The sequence below is a fragment of the Marmota marmota genome, unplaced genomic scaffold (genome assembly GCF_001458135.2).
Source record: "Marmota marmota marmota unplaced genomic scaffold, marMar, whole genome shotgun sequence".
Taxonomy (NCBI): Eukaryota; Metazoa; Chordata; class Mammalia; order Rodentia; family Sciuridae; genus Marmota; species Marmota marmota.
In genome coordinates this window covers 192,824-206,692 of record NW_026005937.1, presented here as the reverse complement: position 1 = coordinate 206,692, position 13,869 = coordinate 192,824, and the positions used below count along the sequence as shown (strand labels likewise).

General features: G+C 52.0%; 1 long non-coding RNA gene across 1 annotated transcript in view; it reads left to right on the top strand.

Annotated features, from left to right (window-relative positions):
• The first annotated feature begins 540 nt into the window (after window positions 1-540).
• Window positions 541-13,869, top strand: part of LOC125614693 — a 23,960-nt gene continuing 10,631 nt past the window's right edge. Inside the window, exons 1-2 of the long non-coding RNA XR_007345260.1 lie at window positions 541-568; window positions 10,477-10,481. This is a non-coding gene — a long non-coding RNA (uncharacterized LOC125614693). The remainder of the gene's footprint in view (window positions 569-10,476; window positions 10,482-13,869) is intronic.

The window sequence follows — 13,869 nt, the reverse complement described above, 5'->3', positions numbered from 1 at the left end:
CTCCTTGATAGAGGCTTGGGCTATATTCTCCACGATGGTTATGCCGGTCACCACAATATCTCCATCATCCTCCTGGGAGAAAATTTTATTTTTCAGTCTTAAACCATTTATGTTCATGTTGGGAGTATCTTGGCTCCCTTTGTGTTAAATAGTCAGCCTAGCAGAAGGGCAGCCTTTAAACCTGGGACTGGGTTTTCTTCTGATTTCTTGCAGAGAGTTCCCTGGCCTCTCTGTCCACTCTCCAGTTGCCCAGAGAAACCATAGTATTTCCCTTTCGATGACCTTGGCAATATATAATCACAACTTTCCTGGGAGCCCACAGTGCATCCAAAAGTTTATGAATTTCTTGCCCATACATCATGACATTTTTCCTCCTGAGTTAATGAGCCCCTTTTCCTTACATAAGGCCCTATGGACATGAAGGGTAGCAAACACATATTTTGAGTCTATGTGAATATCGACATAGACTCCTGCTGTCAACTGAGGTGCTTGAATCAAAGCAATAAATTTTGCTTTTTGTGCTGAGGTTCCCTGAGGCAGAGATTCTGCTTTGACAGTGGAGTCCAGAGTGACCACTGCATATCCAGAAAAACATACCCCATCTTTTATAAAACTGCTTCCATCTGTGAAGTACTCATCAGGGTTCCTGAGGGCTGGTCTGCCAGGTGTGGTCTGCTGGAGAACATTTCATCCATGACTTCAGTACAGTTGTGATCAGGTTGTCCAGGTCCAATGGGCAACAAGGTTGCTGGGTTCAGAGTCTTGATGACTTCCACATGGATACATGGGTTTTCACATAATATGCCCTGGTATTGACCATTAGTCAACCAATATTGTCCTTTTTACTCTACCAATGTCAATATTGAATGAGGAACACTGAAAATCAATATTTGTCCCTTAGCCAATTTACCAGCTTCCAACACCAGAAGATCTGTGGCTGCAAGGGCCCATAAGCAAGTTGGCCAATCTTGGGCTACAGAGCCCAGCTCTTTGGACAGATGCCCATATCAAGATTCCTACAGCCATTCGAGACTGTTCCTGGATATACAGAAAGTACAGCTTTGTGAGGTCAGGGAGCCCTAGTCCAGATGCACTGAGAGTGCTTGTTTAATGTTCTCAAAGGTAGTTTGCTTAGGTGGCCCCCATTAAAGGATCCCATCCCCCCTTTGTGGCTTCAAAGAGAGGTTTCCTATAACTGAAAGTTGGGGATCCATATATTGCTGAATCTGGTAGCCCTAAAGAATTCTCTAGTCTGATGGCAGGTTGAAAGAAATGGAATTGAGCATAATTCCTGTTTCTTTTGAGGCCCAGTTGCTATTGTCTGTTCTGTTGCTGAGTCAGATGGTAACCAAAGTATTTTACATTTTTCTTGATAAACATGGGCTTTAAAGTCAGACTCCAGTACTGTCCCAGGAATGGTGTCCTCCAGCCCCTGGGAGGAACTGTAATTTAGGGAAGGAGAGCTTACATATATCCTCTGGCACTTTAAGATGCAGGAATTTTTTTTGTTATCTCCCGGTATAGGATCTTGGCTGTTGGGATTCTCCTACTCTCAAATCTAATGTAAATCTTAGCAGAGATTGATGACCTGGGACATCATTTGTATACAGGGCACCTATGTCAATCTCGGCATGGGGTGTCTGCCATGGTTGGAGGGTAGGTTCACTGCAGGTCCTGGTTTGGCAGGCATATTGTGCTCACCTAGGTGTTGGTCTTTGTCTGTGTGGCTTTCTCCTCTTGACAGGTGGGAGCCTGCTCTAATTGTGTATAGTAGCTGCCCCACTTGAATTTTTGTTTGCTATGTCTTGGTGCATGGGGCTCTGTGTCCCTTCCTGTTGGTGGCTCACAGCCTGTGGCTTGGAGCCAGCATGGCATGTCCTTTTGGAGTGTGCTCCCTATGGCCCACTATTGGGTATTAACATGAATATATTTCTGGTTCATTTTGGGGATTGCAGAAGCTGAGCACTCCTTAGGTGCTGGGTCCCATGCATCATATACAGTTGATTGTGTCTATTGGACCCCTTCCATATTCGTCAATCACCAACTTCTGAGCAAGTGGGAAAAAACTGAAAGGAGGTGTTCAGGCCAAAGGTTGGGGGAAAGTATTCATTCCTTCTCTGTTCAAGGCTTAGCATTAGAGCATGGCAGTAGGTGCTTGTCCACCAGGGCCACTGGAGCCTTCCCCTTTTGTCTGGCTACGCTTTTTTTTTTCCTTATTAACATTTGGACTATTGACTTTGTTCTAGTGAGACCCCCCCCCTCTTTGAGTGATATTTGGGTTTGTGGTGAGGGCAGCTGTAAGAAGATCCATCCTCCTCTTTATCTTTTTGGTCTGCCTGTCTTTGAGCCTCTGGGTCCCCAATGAGGAAAAGTGTGGTGGCCATCTTCATCAGCTCTCTGGCACACTTCTCAGTAAAGCCAGTTAGTAATTTTTGGTGAATGTCACTCTGAGCCTGTTACACAAATGCTGCATTGGTCACCTGTTGCTTGAGCCTCGGCATCTCTTCCCTGACAAACTTGCATTGTGGAAGCTATGCTTGTATGGTGCCCCTCCTCTCCTGGGCACCTCTGGGCAGGGAGAGGGGCAGCAGCAGCAGTGGCCCAAACACTTAGCTCTGAGTCAGATGGGCACAAATCTTTTGATCATTACTGCCTATTTCATATGGCAGAGGGGTCTTTGGCAGATGTGGGGTCTAGAGAAATGTTCAGGGCTATCAAATGTGCAAGAGGGGAAATGCTCGAGCAGCTGGAGGATTTGCTCGGCTCTATTTGTCTGCAGATGCACTCTGGCTTAGACTAGGGCTTAGGGCTTGCTTCGATTCCTTCTAACTCTTGGGAACAGTTTTTTTTTCTTATACTTTTTTTCTCATAGAATTCCTATGAGGGCTTCTTGATGTCTTTATTTTTAGCCCTTCTTCTTTGCTGGGGCCCCATCCTAGGTCTGGATAATGGGCTGCATCAGATCAGTCATGGTCCAGGGTTTCTCCATGTAGAAGGAAGTATGATTTTTCCAGCTTATGAATGCAATGGTGATGAAAGGCTGGCACACCAAACAGCCTTGTCTCCCTCAGGTATTTTCCTCTGGTCAAAATGGGCAGGTCCTTTAGTCCCTTGCAGAGGCATCTGGAGTGCTCTCATCTGGGTTGTGGCTCTGGTCTTGGGACAAATCCCCCACCTTAATCTTGGGGGTTGAAAGAGTCTTTGATTCTAGGAAGCCTTTGGCTCTGAGGACACCAAAGAGGAAGGAATAGCCTGTATTGGGGTTCATCATTTGTTGCTTCTGAGGATGACAAGGCTGAGGTCATAGGTCACAGGTTGGGTAGAGTGGCTTCTAAGGTGGTGGGTCCTCTGCTGGTTCATGGGGAAAACTCTTTCCCTTTCTGTTTTTGCTCCATCAGCAATTCTTGTTAGCTGCTTTCCACTGTGTCTTAGAGACCACTAGGCTCCTGGCTAACATCTGCTTGGACTGTCCATCTAAACAGGGGCTGTCTCTGTACTATTTCTTGACAGCAATCAATGTAAGGGAAATGGTTCAGGGACTCCAACAATAATCAAAAGGACTTCACCAATGATGCTGTCATCTGAAGTGCCTTCTGGTTGCTAGCCCTCATCTTGTGTGGGCCATTCTAATTCAGAGAGTATGTCACATTAGTGGACGGAGTTTCACCCCACAGTTACCAGGAAAACCTTCCTAAAGGTTTCTAACAAATATTTCAGATGCTTCAGTTTTCTTTGTGTGCCTCCCATGTTCCTGCCTGCATCAGTGTTGTACATTTAGGACAAGACTAGCTTTGTATGTCTCAGGCTGTTCCCCTTGCAGTTACTCAGAGCCCTCTTAGAATGGTGGGTTGGCATCAACCCCCAACTTGGAGCTTTAACCTAGATGTTGGTTAGTGAAATTCCACCATAGACTATATGAGGTGCCATGGAACCTCAGATCAGGACTACACACTCACTTCAGCACTGGGGTTGGGTAGGAAATCTTTCCTTTGTCCATCTCATTCACATACTTTTCCCACAGATTGGTCAGAAAAAAAATTCTATACTGCCCAAATTCCAACATTTCTAAACCAAATAAAAAGTGTGTCATGATTTCTGCTCTGCTTGCTGACCCCAAACACAGCCTACTTGGGTGACTACCCAGGTCTGTTTCAGCTCCAATCACTTTGGAGAATATTCTGGACCCAACAGAGGTTGATCAAGCTTCTCTTCCACCTGCTTAGGCCTTGAAGGGGAAGTCAGGTGGGCTTCAAAAACAAATGGACCCAGGTCCTAACTGTTCTGTTGAGGAGTGCTCCAAAACCCTAATTCTGGTTGCTGCTGCCTGTGAGTCCCTTGGTGCTCTTGGGTGGCATCCCTAGGGTGCTGGGTGAGTCAATCCTCCTTTAGTCCAAGAGTGGCCTGGATGTGCCAAGAGGAACTCTGTCTCCGACCACCCCAGGTAAATGGGTCCCCAGATACAAGAGAGTCACAATATCCTTCCCTACTTCCTCTGTCCCATCTGGTTCCCCACAAATGTTGTAGGAACAAATGAGGCAAAACACCAAACATAGCAGGAAACAGTTTTATTTGGCTGCAGCCAGGCTTAGAGGGCACTTTTGCTGTAATCAATCAATCCCATGAAAGCCGAGTTCAGGTAGTTTCAGAATTTTATACACAGCATGTAAGGGGAGGGGTTCAGTAGTTCACAGTTTGAAAAAGTTCACATAAAATCAGCTTTTTCTTTCACAGTTTTGGGCAATTTAACTCTTCAAGGACAACTCCTGAAAAGAGGAGATCTTCTTTTCCCCATTTTTCCTCTCCCTGCCAGTTGTTACCATGCAGCCCAGTTGGTAACATATCTTAAAAATGTAGACATCTCTGTGAAGCCCAGCTCAAGGTCACCAGCCTTGTTTGCCCATTTCTACAAACTACTATACTAGATATGTTTGTGCAAAAACTAGTAAGGGGTGCCCAGGCACCTGGAGTGCTGGAATCTTCTTGGCCAGTGGCCAAGTAAAACAGGGCAATAGGAAAATAGGAAGTTAATCAACATTGAACTCTTTTTTAGAGACTCTTTTGCAGACAGTCCTAAAAACAGCCATGGTGAAGAATTCTGGAGAAGCCCAGTTAAGACTTTTCTGTGGAGTAAGGGGGTTACACTTCAATACAAGGAGAACAGAGGGGAGGCAAAAGAGGGGGCTGAATAAAGGGGCTTGAAATCAAGGGAAAGGGACAGGGTCCTGTAGAAGGGCAGCCTCAAGCAAGGATCCAGGCCCAGGAATGGAGATCAAAGTACATTGGCCCAGGAAGTGGTCTCATGAAAACCGACAGGTCTAGGAACAGGAGGTAGCTGAGAAAGGGGCACGGGTGCACAGGGAGAGGAGGGCTCAAGGCCCAGGTCAACTGATGGGTGTGAGGGTTGGGAGCAGGGTCCAGGCTGAGGGAGGCTAAAGGGTCCAGAAAAAGGGGAAGGGCTACATTTTTCCAAAGAGAGCCCACAGGGCCAAAGTCCAGGTCCAGTCATCTGGCCCTGGTGAGCATCCTGGTAAAGGGATCAAGAAAATGGGCACTACAGGGACAGTAACAACAGGAGGTATCAAGGAGGGCACAACAGGAAGTGCTGGAGGATGCCTGTTGATGGGGTGGAGATGAGGACCCCAGCAGGGATACTGCTTAGGGACCTAGAGGAAGACCTCATCCTGAAAGTGCAGAGATGGGCAAGGTCTGTGTAGGAAGGCAGCACTAGGGTTCTGCCATGCAGGGAAGCCAAGAGGAGCAGGGAAGCAGCCCAAAAGAGGGGCAAGCACAGAGCAAGAAGAGCCACCAGAGGCTCAAGTGAGGAGACAGGCCAGGAAATCGAGAGACAAAGGCCAGAGCTGGGGACAGGGGATCAGGAGAGTGGACATGGCAGAGGAGGGAAGGCAGGGGATATGGCAGTAGGGAAGTAGGTTCCAGGCCCAGGGCCACTGCCAGGACTCAGTTTTCCAAGACTAGGACCATGGGCCCAGGGAGAGCAATAGGCCCAGTCTAGGGACAGGGCTCTTGTTCCCATGAGGTGCCCTGCCCAGACGGGGGCCTGGCAAGGGATGGAGGCCATGAGGCGTATGACAGGAGGGCATGATGGGGGGGTCACGGTGGGTGTGAAGAGGGGCAAGAGCCAAGACCCAAGCCAGGATCCCAGGCAAGGGACTAATCCCACCAATTGAGCATTTATAAACCCAAGAAGCAGGAGGCCACCACTCCAAGGGAAATTGCGAGTGGAATGAGAGGAAGGGTTGGTGCTAGGATGTGGAAACGGAGGGCAGAGAAAAGGGCACCCAGTGGAGTGCACTAAGTGACCCAGGCAATGGACCCCAGGTAATCCCCAATGCGAAGTGACACCTTGTGATTCCACAGAATGCAGTCTGGGGCTCAGGCAAGCAGCAAGTTCCAGAAACTGGAGCATGAAACATCAGGGTTAGGGAGGAATGGGTTGGGGTAGGGGCATCATGCAAGGCTAGAGGGTAGGGGAGGGAAGGGAGATGATTGCGCAGGACAAGGTCAGTGGATGGCCCAAGTCCACTGCCAGGTGGCAAGGTTTGGAAGGCAAAGGGGGCCCAGGTGAGGGGCAGGGCTGGGTTTCCCTAGGGAACCTTCAGGGCCCAGAGGCCAGCCAATTACACTCCTCTGTCCCAAGTGAGTAGAACCTCACAGAGAGACCAAGACCAAAGGAGGGCCAAAGGAGGGCACTGTGAGGGTATACCATGTGTCCGGAATTAGGGGCAGGGTGGGTGGGGAGCCAAGACCCCTTCAAGGATCACAGGCTAGGGAGAAAGAGTGGTAGGGGAGGATCCAGGCAGTGCCAGGATATCACAGTACAAGGGGAACAGAGGGGAGGCCCATGAGGGGGCCAGAAAAATGGGCCTGAAATCACGGGACAGGGACAGCATCCTCGAAAAGAGCAGGCAGGGGTTCAAGCAAGAGACGAGGCCAAGGACTGGAGAGCCAAGTGGCAGGACATAGGCTGGTATCTCATGAAAATGGACAGGGCTGGGGAGGGGAGGGAGAATAGAAATGGGAGGGGTAGCGCAGGGAGAAGAGGGCTCAAAGACCAGGTCCACTGCTGGGAGTCAGGGTTGGGGAGTAAGGCCCGGGATGATAGAGGCCAAAGGGCCCAGGCAAGGGGCAGGGCTACATTTTACCAAAGGGAGCTCGAAGGTCCAAAAGGACAGGTCAAGTCTCTGCCCTGGTGTGCATCCTAGTAAAGGGATCAGGAAAAGGGTTGTGGTAGGGACAGGGACAACAGGACGTCCAAAGAAGAGTACAGCAGAATAGGCCAGAGGATGTGTATTGTTGGGTTGGGGGACAGGACCCCAGCAAGGAGACCAGACTAGGGACCTAGGTGTGGTCCCATGGCAGGGCAGAGCAGGGAAGGGCAGGACCGGGCAGGTGGGCAGCACTAGGGTTCTGCAAGAAAGGAAGCCAAGGAAAGCAGAAAATTGGCAAGAAGCAAGAAGGGGCACAGGAGGCTCCAGGGAGGAGCCAGGCCAGGGAATTCAGAGCAGAGGGCCAACGCTGTGGCAGGGGACTCAAGACAGTATACAGGGCCAGGGAGGCCCAGGCAAGGGGCAGGACTACTTTTTTTCTTATGGAGCCAGGAGGACCAATAGACCAGGTCCACCTTCTTGGCGTGGGTGTGAACCCTGGGAAAGGGATAAAGAAAGGAGGCTTGACAGGGACAGGAACAATAGAAGGGCCAAAGAAGAGCACAGCAGGAAGGGCCAGAGGACAGGGGCTGGTGGGGTAGGGCCTGGACCCCAACAAGGAGCCCAATGTAGGGACCTAGAAGAGGGCCCATGCCAGGGGAGAACAGGGAAGGGCTGGGCTGGGCAGGCGGGCAGCACTAGTGGACTGCAATGCAGGAACACCAAGGGGAGTAGGGAAGCAGCCCAAGCAAGGGGCCCACAGTCAATGACCAGGCACGCTCTGGGCAACAATGGCCATCAGAGGCTCAAGCAAGGAGCCAGGATAGGGAATGGAAATCCAAGGGCTGGGGCTGGGGCAGGGGACTCAGGACAGTGCACAAGACTTGGGTGGGAAGGCAGGGGATCCAACAGGGGCAAGCAGGTACAGGCCTAAGGCCACTGTCATGTGTCAGGGTTCTGGGTGCAGGACCAAGCAGACAGAAAGAGCAAGGGGTCCAGGCAGGAGGCAGGGCTCTGTTTCCCATAAGGCACCCTGGCCCAGATTAGAATCCAGGGCCAGGGATCTGACAAAGGAGGCCTGGCAAGGAAAGGGGGATAGGAGGAGGGATATAGGAGGGCACGAGGGTAGTTCTGGTGCGTGTACAGAGGGGCATGACCCAGGACCCAAGCCAGCAGCCCCAGAAAGAGACCCACCCAACTGATCATGGATGAGAGACCCAAAGAGAAGGAGACCCAAAAGCGCCAGTGGAATTCTCGAGGGGAATGCGAGGAAGGGGTTGCACGAGGACCACAAGTCAGAGAAAATAGCAAGGGGCACCTAGTGGAGCATGCTGTGCAGCACAAACAAGAGGCCCCCAGCTCAGATCCAACACAAAGAGACTCCATGCTATGCTAAAGGACATGAGGAAAATGGTCAGGGGCTCAGGCAAGCAGCCAGGCCCTGGGACTGGAGCACAATGGACCAAGGTTAGGGAAGGCTGGGTTGGGGTTGGGGAAGCATGCAAGGTAAGAGGGCCCTGGAGAGAAGGGAGGGGATTTCTCAGGGCTTGGTTGGAGCAAGTCACATGTTTACTGCCAGGCATCAATGTTCAGGCAGTGAAGGGGACACAGGCAATTGGCAGGGCTGTGTTTCCCACTGGAAGCATTCAGGGTGCAGAGGCCAGCCAATTCCATTCTTCTGTCCCAGGTGAGTAGATCCTCAGAGAGGGACCTGGACCAAAATAAGGGCAAAATCAGGCACTGTGAGGTGATACCTGTGGTGCAGAGTTTAAGGTGGGATCAGTGGGAAGCCAGGGACCCATTTGAGGAGCCCAGGCTAGAAAGAAGCAGGGGAGAAGAAGGTCTGGGCAGTGCCAGGATACGTAACCATAGGGGAACAGAGGAGAGTCACAGAAGGGGGAAGGTAAAAGGGTCCTGAAACCAAGGGACAGTGACAGGGTTCTCAAGATGGGCAGCCAGGGGCTCAAGCAAGGAGCAGGGCCCAGTAATGGAGAGCCAAGCACTTGGGTGAATAAAAAGGGACATGATTGTTTGTGGGAGCTCTTATACCTCTGCAGCCTGGGTACAGCAGACTGGTTCCTCGAGGCAAGAGACCCCTCCCACCTTGGTGTCCAGGCTATCTTGTATTCTGCCTCAGCCCGTGTAGAGGTGACTTGCCCCTCCAGGCAAGAGACCCCCTCCCACCTGGGTTTGTAGAGGGGGCTCCTATACAGCTGCAGCCAGGGTAACAGGGACTTGCCCCTCTAGGCAGGAGACCCTAACCTCAGCAGCTAGGTTAGAGGGGATTTGCCTCTCCAGGCAAAGACCCCTCCCACCTGGGTATGGAGTGGAGCTCATATACCACTGCAGCCAGGGTAGAGGGGACTCTCACTGCCAGGCTGGGGACCACTCCCACCTAGTTGTTCTGGGTGTGCTGATATACTGCAGCAGCCAGGGTTCCAGAGACTCTCCCCTCCAGACAAGAGACCCCTCCCACCTGGGTGTTAGGGGAGCTCCTATACCACAACAGCCAGTATTGCAGGGACTCGCACCTCCAGGCCAGAGACCCATCCCACCTGGTGTTAGAGGAGCTCCTATACCGCTGCAGCCAGGTAAGAGGGGACTCACCCATCCAGTCAGGAAACCTCTCCCACCTTGGTGTCTCAGGGAGATCCTATACAGCAGCAGCCAAGGGAGAGCCGAGTGGCCACTACAGGCAAGAGACCCCTCCCATCTTGGTGCCAGGGTGAACTTGAATTCCACCTTAGCAAAGATAGAGGGGACTTGCCCTTCCAAGCAGGAGACCCCTCCCACCTGGGTGTTGGAGCTTGGCAGGTATACAGCTACAAACAGGGTAGCAGAGACTCACCTCTTCAGGCAGGAGACCTCTTTTACCTGATTGTCAGGAGGAGCTCTTATCCCCCCACAACCATTGTAAATGGGACTCACTCCTCAAGGCAAGACACTCCTCCCTCCTGGGTGTGTGTGGAGGGGCTCCTATATCTCCCAACCAGGGTGGAGGGGACTCACCCCTCCAGTGTGGAGACTCGTAAAACCTGGGTGCCAGTGGGAGCCCCTATACCACTACAGTCAGGGTCCAGGAGACTCTGCCCTCCAGGTGGGAGACCCTTCCCAACTTGGTGAGAGGAGAGCTACTGTACTTCAGAGGCAGGGTAGAGAGGACTCGCCCCTGAAGGCAGGAGACCCCTTCCACCTGGGTGTATCAGGGAGCTTGTATACCACCTTAGCCAGGGTAGAGGTGACTTGCCCCTCCAGAAGGGATACCCCTCCCACCTGTGTGTGTGTGTGGGGAGGTCATATACCACTGTAGCGAGTGTAGAGGGTACTTGCTGCACCAGGCGAGAGACACTTCCCACCAGAGTGTCAGGGGGAGAATGTATAATGCCACAGCCAGGTAAGAGGGGACTCGCATCTCCAGGCGAAGACCCCTCCCACCTGTGTGTCAAGGGGAGCTCATATACAACCTCCACCAGAGTAGCAAGGACTCGCCCCTCCAGGTGAGAGACCCTCCCACCTGGTGTCTGGGGGAGCTCCTATACCTCTGCAGCTAGGGTAGCGGGGCCTCGCCCTTCCAGTTGGAAGACGCCTCCCACATGGGTGTCCTAGGAGCTCTTACATGGCACCAGCCAAATTAGGGGAGACTTGCCCCTCCAGATGGGAGACCCCTCCCAACTGGGTGCTGGGGTGAGCTTGTATACCGCAAAGCCAGGGTAGAGGGGACTTGCCCCTCCAGCCGGGAGACCCCTCCCACCTGGGTGTCTGGGAAGCTTGTATACCTACCTCCACAGCTAGGGTAGAGGGGATTCCGTGCTCTAGGAGCAGTACCTTTTCTACCTGGGTGTCAGAGGGAGCTCTTATACTGCCACAGCCAGGGTAGAGGGGATGCGCCCATCCAGGCGGGAGATCCCTTCCACCTGGGTGTCCAGGTGAACTCCTATAACGTCACAGGAAGGGTAGGGGAAACTCGCTACTCCAGGCGGGAGACCCTCCCTTCCTGGGGTGTCAGGGAGACCTAGTATACTGCCCCAGCCATGATAGAGGGAACTCGCCCCTCCAGGCAGGAGACCCCGCCCACTGGGTATGAGTGGGGGAGCTCATATAGTACTGTAACTAGGGTAGTGGGAACTTGCCCCTCTAGGGAGGAAATCCTTCCCACCTGGGTGTCATGTGAAGCTTGTATAACACCTTAGCCAGGGTATAGGGGACTCAACCCTCCAGGTGAAAGACTCCTTCCACCTGCATGTCAGGGGAAGTCATATAACACAGCAGCCAGGATAGAGGGTTCTTGCCCCTCCAGGTGGGAGAACACTCCCACCAGGGTGTCAGGGGGAGCTAGTATACTGCAGTAGTTGGAGTAGAGGAAACTCACCCCTCCATATTGGGTACCCCTCCCTCGTGGGTATGGTGGGGAGGAGCTCGTATACCACCATAGACCGGGTAGAGGGGACTCGCCTCTCTTTTTTGATGACCCCTCCCACTTGCGTGTCTGGGAGAGCCCCTATACAGCAGCAGCCAGGGGAGAGCATACTTGTCCCTCCAGGTGGAAGACCTCTCCCACCTGGGTGTCAGGGGAAGCTCATATACTGCAGCAGCCAGGAAGAGTGGACATGCTCCTCCAGGCAAGAGACCCCTCCCATGTTGGTGCCAGGGCCAGTTCATATTCCATCTTAGCCAGGGTAGCAGAGACTCACCCCTCCAGGCAGGAGACCCCTTTCAATTGGTTGTCAGGGGGAGTTCTTATCCTGATGCTACCATTGTAGATGGGACTCGCCCCTGAAGGCAAGAGACCCCTCCCCACTGGGTGTTGGGGGGAGCTCCTGTATCTCCAGAGCCAGGGTGGAGGGGACTCACCCCTCAAGGCATGAGACACCTCCCATCTGGGTGTCAGTGGGAGCACCTATACCTCCACAGGCAGTGTCCAGAGGACTCTATCCTCCAGGCGGAAGACATCTATCACCTGGGTTTCAGAAGTCCTCTACTGCAGCAGCCAGGGTTGAGGGGACTCATCCCTCCAGGCGGGAAACCACTTCCACGTGGGTGTCTCAGGGAGCTTGTATACCACCTTAGCCAGGGTAGAGATGACTTATCCCTGGAGATGGGAGACCCCCCCCCAACTTGGGCATTGAAGGGAGCTTATATACTACTGCAGCCAAGGTAGAGGGTACTTTCCACACAGGCAAAAACTCCTCCAACCAGGGTGAAAGGGGGAGGTTGTATAATGCCACAGCCAGGGTAGAGGGGACTTGGCTCTCCAGGCAGAAGAACCCTCCCACTTCAGTGTCAGGGAAAGCTAGTATACCACAGCAGCCAGGGTAGAGGGGACTCACCCCTTCAGGTGGAGAACTCTCCCATCTGGGTTAGGGAAGGGAACTAGTATTCACTGCAGCCAAGGTAGTGGGGACCGCCCAACTAGGCAGGAGACATCTCCAACCTGGGTGTCAGGGAAGCTCCTGTACTGCTGCAGCCCGGATACAGGGAACTGGCCCCTTTAGGTAGGTGACCCCTCCCACGTGGTTGTCAGGTGGAGCACATATACCATAGCAGACAGGGAATAGGGGACTTGCCCCTCCAGTCAGATGACCCCTCCCACCTGTGACGCAGTCTGGCTGGGCACAAATCACGAGCCACTGAAGCAGGAACAAACTTTGTTTCTGAACTCCACCAGCACACTCCACACACGCTCCCCGGGAACTCTCCCAAATGCCATGCGGCTCCTTCCGGAACCAACAAATCTCTCTTCCGGAAATCCCTCCTCCTGCACTTCCCCAACCAATGGGAACTCTCTGGGAATCCCCACAAGAACTCCAAAGTAGCAGGCCAAGGCAGACAGTAAAGGTCTAATATACAACCAAATCAATCCAGCATCATCGTAATGGCTTACCTCTCAACCAATACTATTGGCAAAATGACAGAGGCCATTCCGACTCGGCTGTGGCTCTCAACATCTCTCCCCTTCTGTTTAATTAAACGACAAGAATTATGGCTTAGGGACCATGCCGGTTAGGTTGTCCAATACACATATGGTCCTTACCTGTCATCAGATGAGCTGACCTCAAGACGTCAGCCTCCTGTCTTAGGTTGGTACCACTGCAATTGGAACTTACCCGTCACTGACTACTGGTACAGCATACAGCCATACTTGTGGATAGGCCTATGCACCAGTGTGGGGGGTGAGGTTCTTTGCCTCACCTCTGTTGGCCCCCAAATTTGGCCTTGGTGCCAGTGGGGGGTGAGGATCTTTGCCTCACCTCTGTTGGCCCCCAAATTTTAGACCGTCACTAGCAGAAGGGAGGAGGATACAGAAATGCCATGACACCAAGGCAATTGACGGCTCCTATGGAAAAATTGTACAACCGGTGACACCATCAGCAAAGATACGCCAGCACTACCACAATTTGCTGCACCAACAGATAGTTCACAATGCATACAAGTGATACATAGTCCTGGCAAGTTCTGCAAGCAGTTCAAAGCAGAGGAATCTATCAATATGTCCATTTCCTCCCAAAGTAAATTGACTACTTGATTGAGCATTACTTGCTGAGTTATTATTCATTGATGCATCAGTTTATACAGTTTACTGTGATAGCTATTGAAGAAGCTGTAGTTTGGTTTTATCTTTGTCTTCACCGGCACTAGGATGAAGATAGGAATTCTGGCAATGATGGCTAAAAAAAAAAAAAAAAAAAAAAAAAAAAAAAAAAAA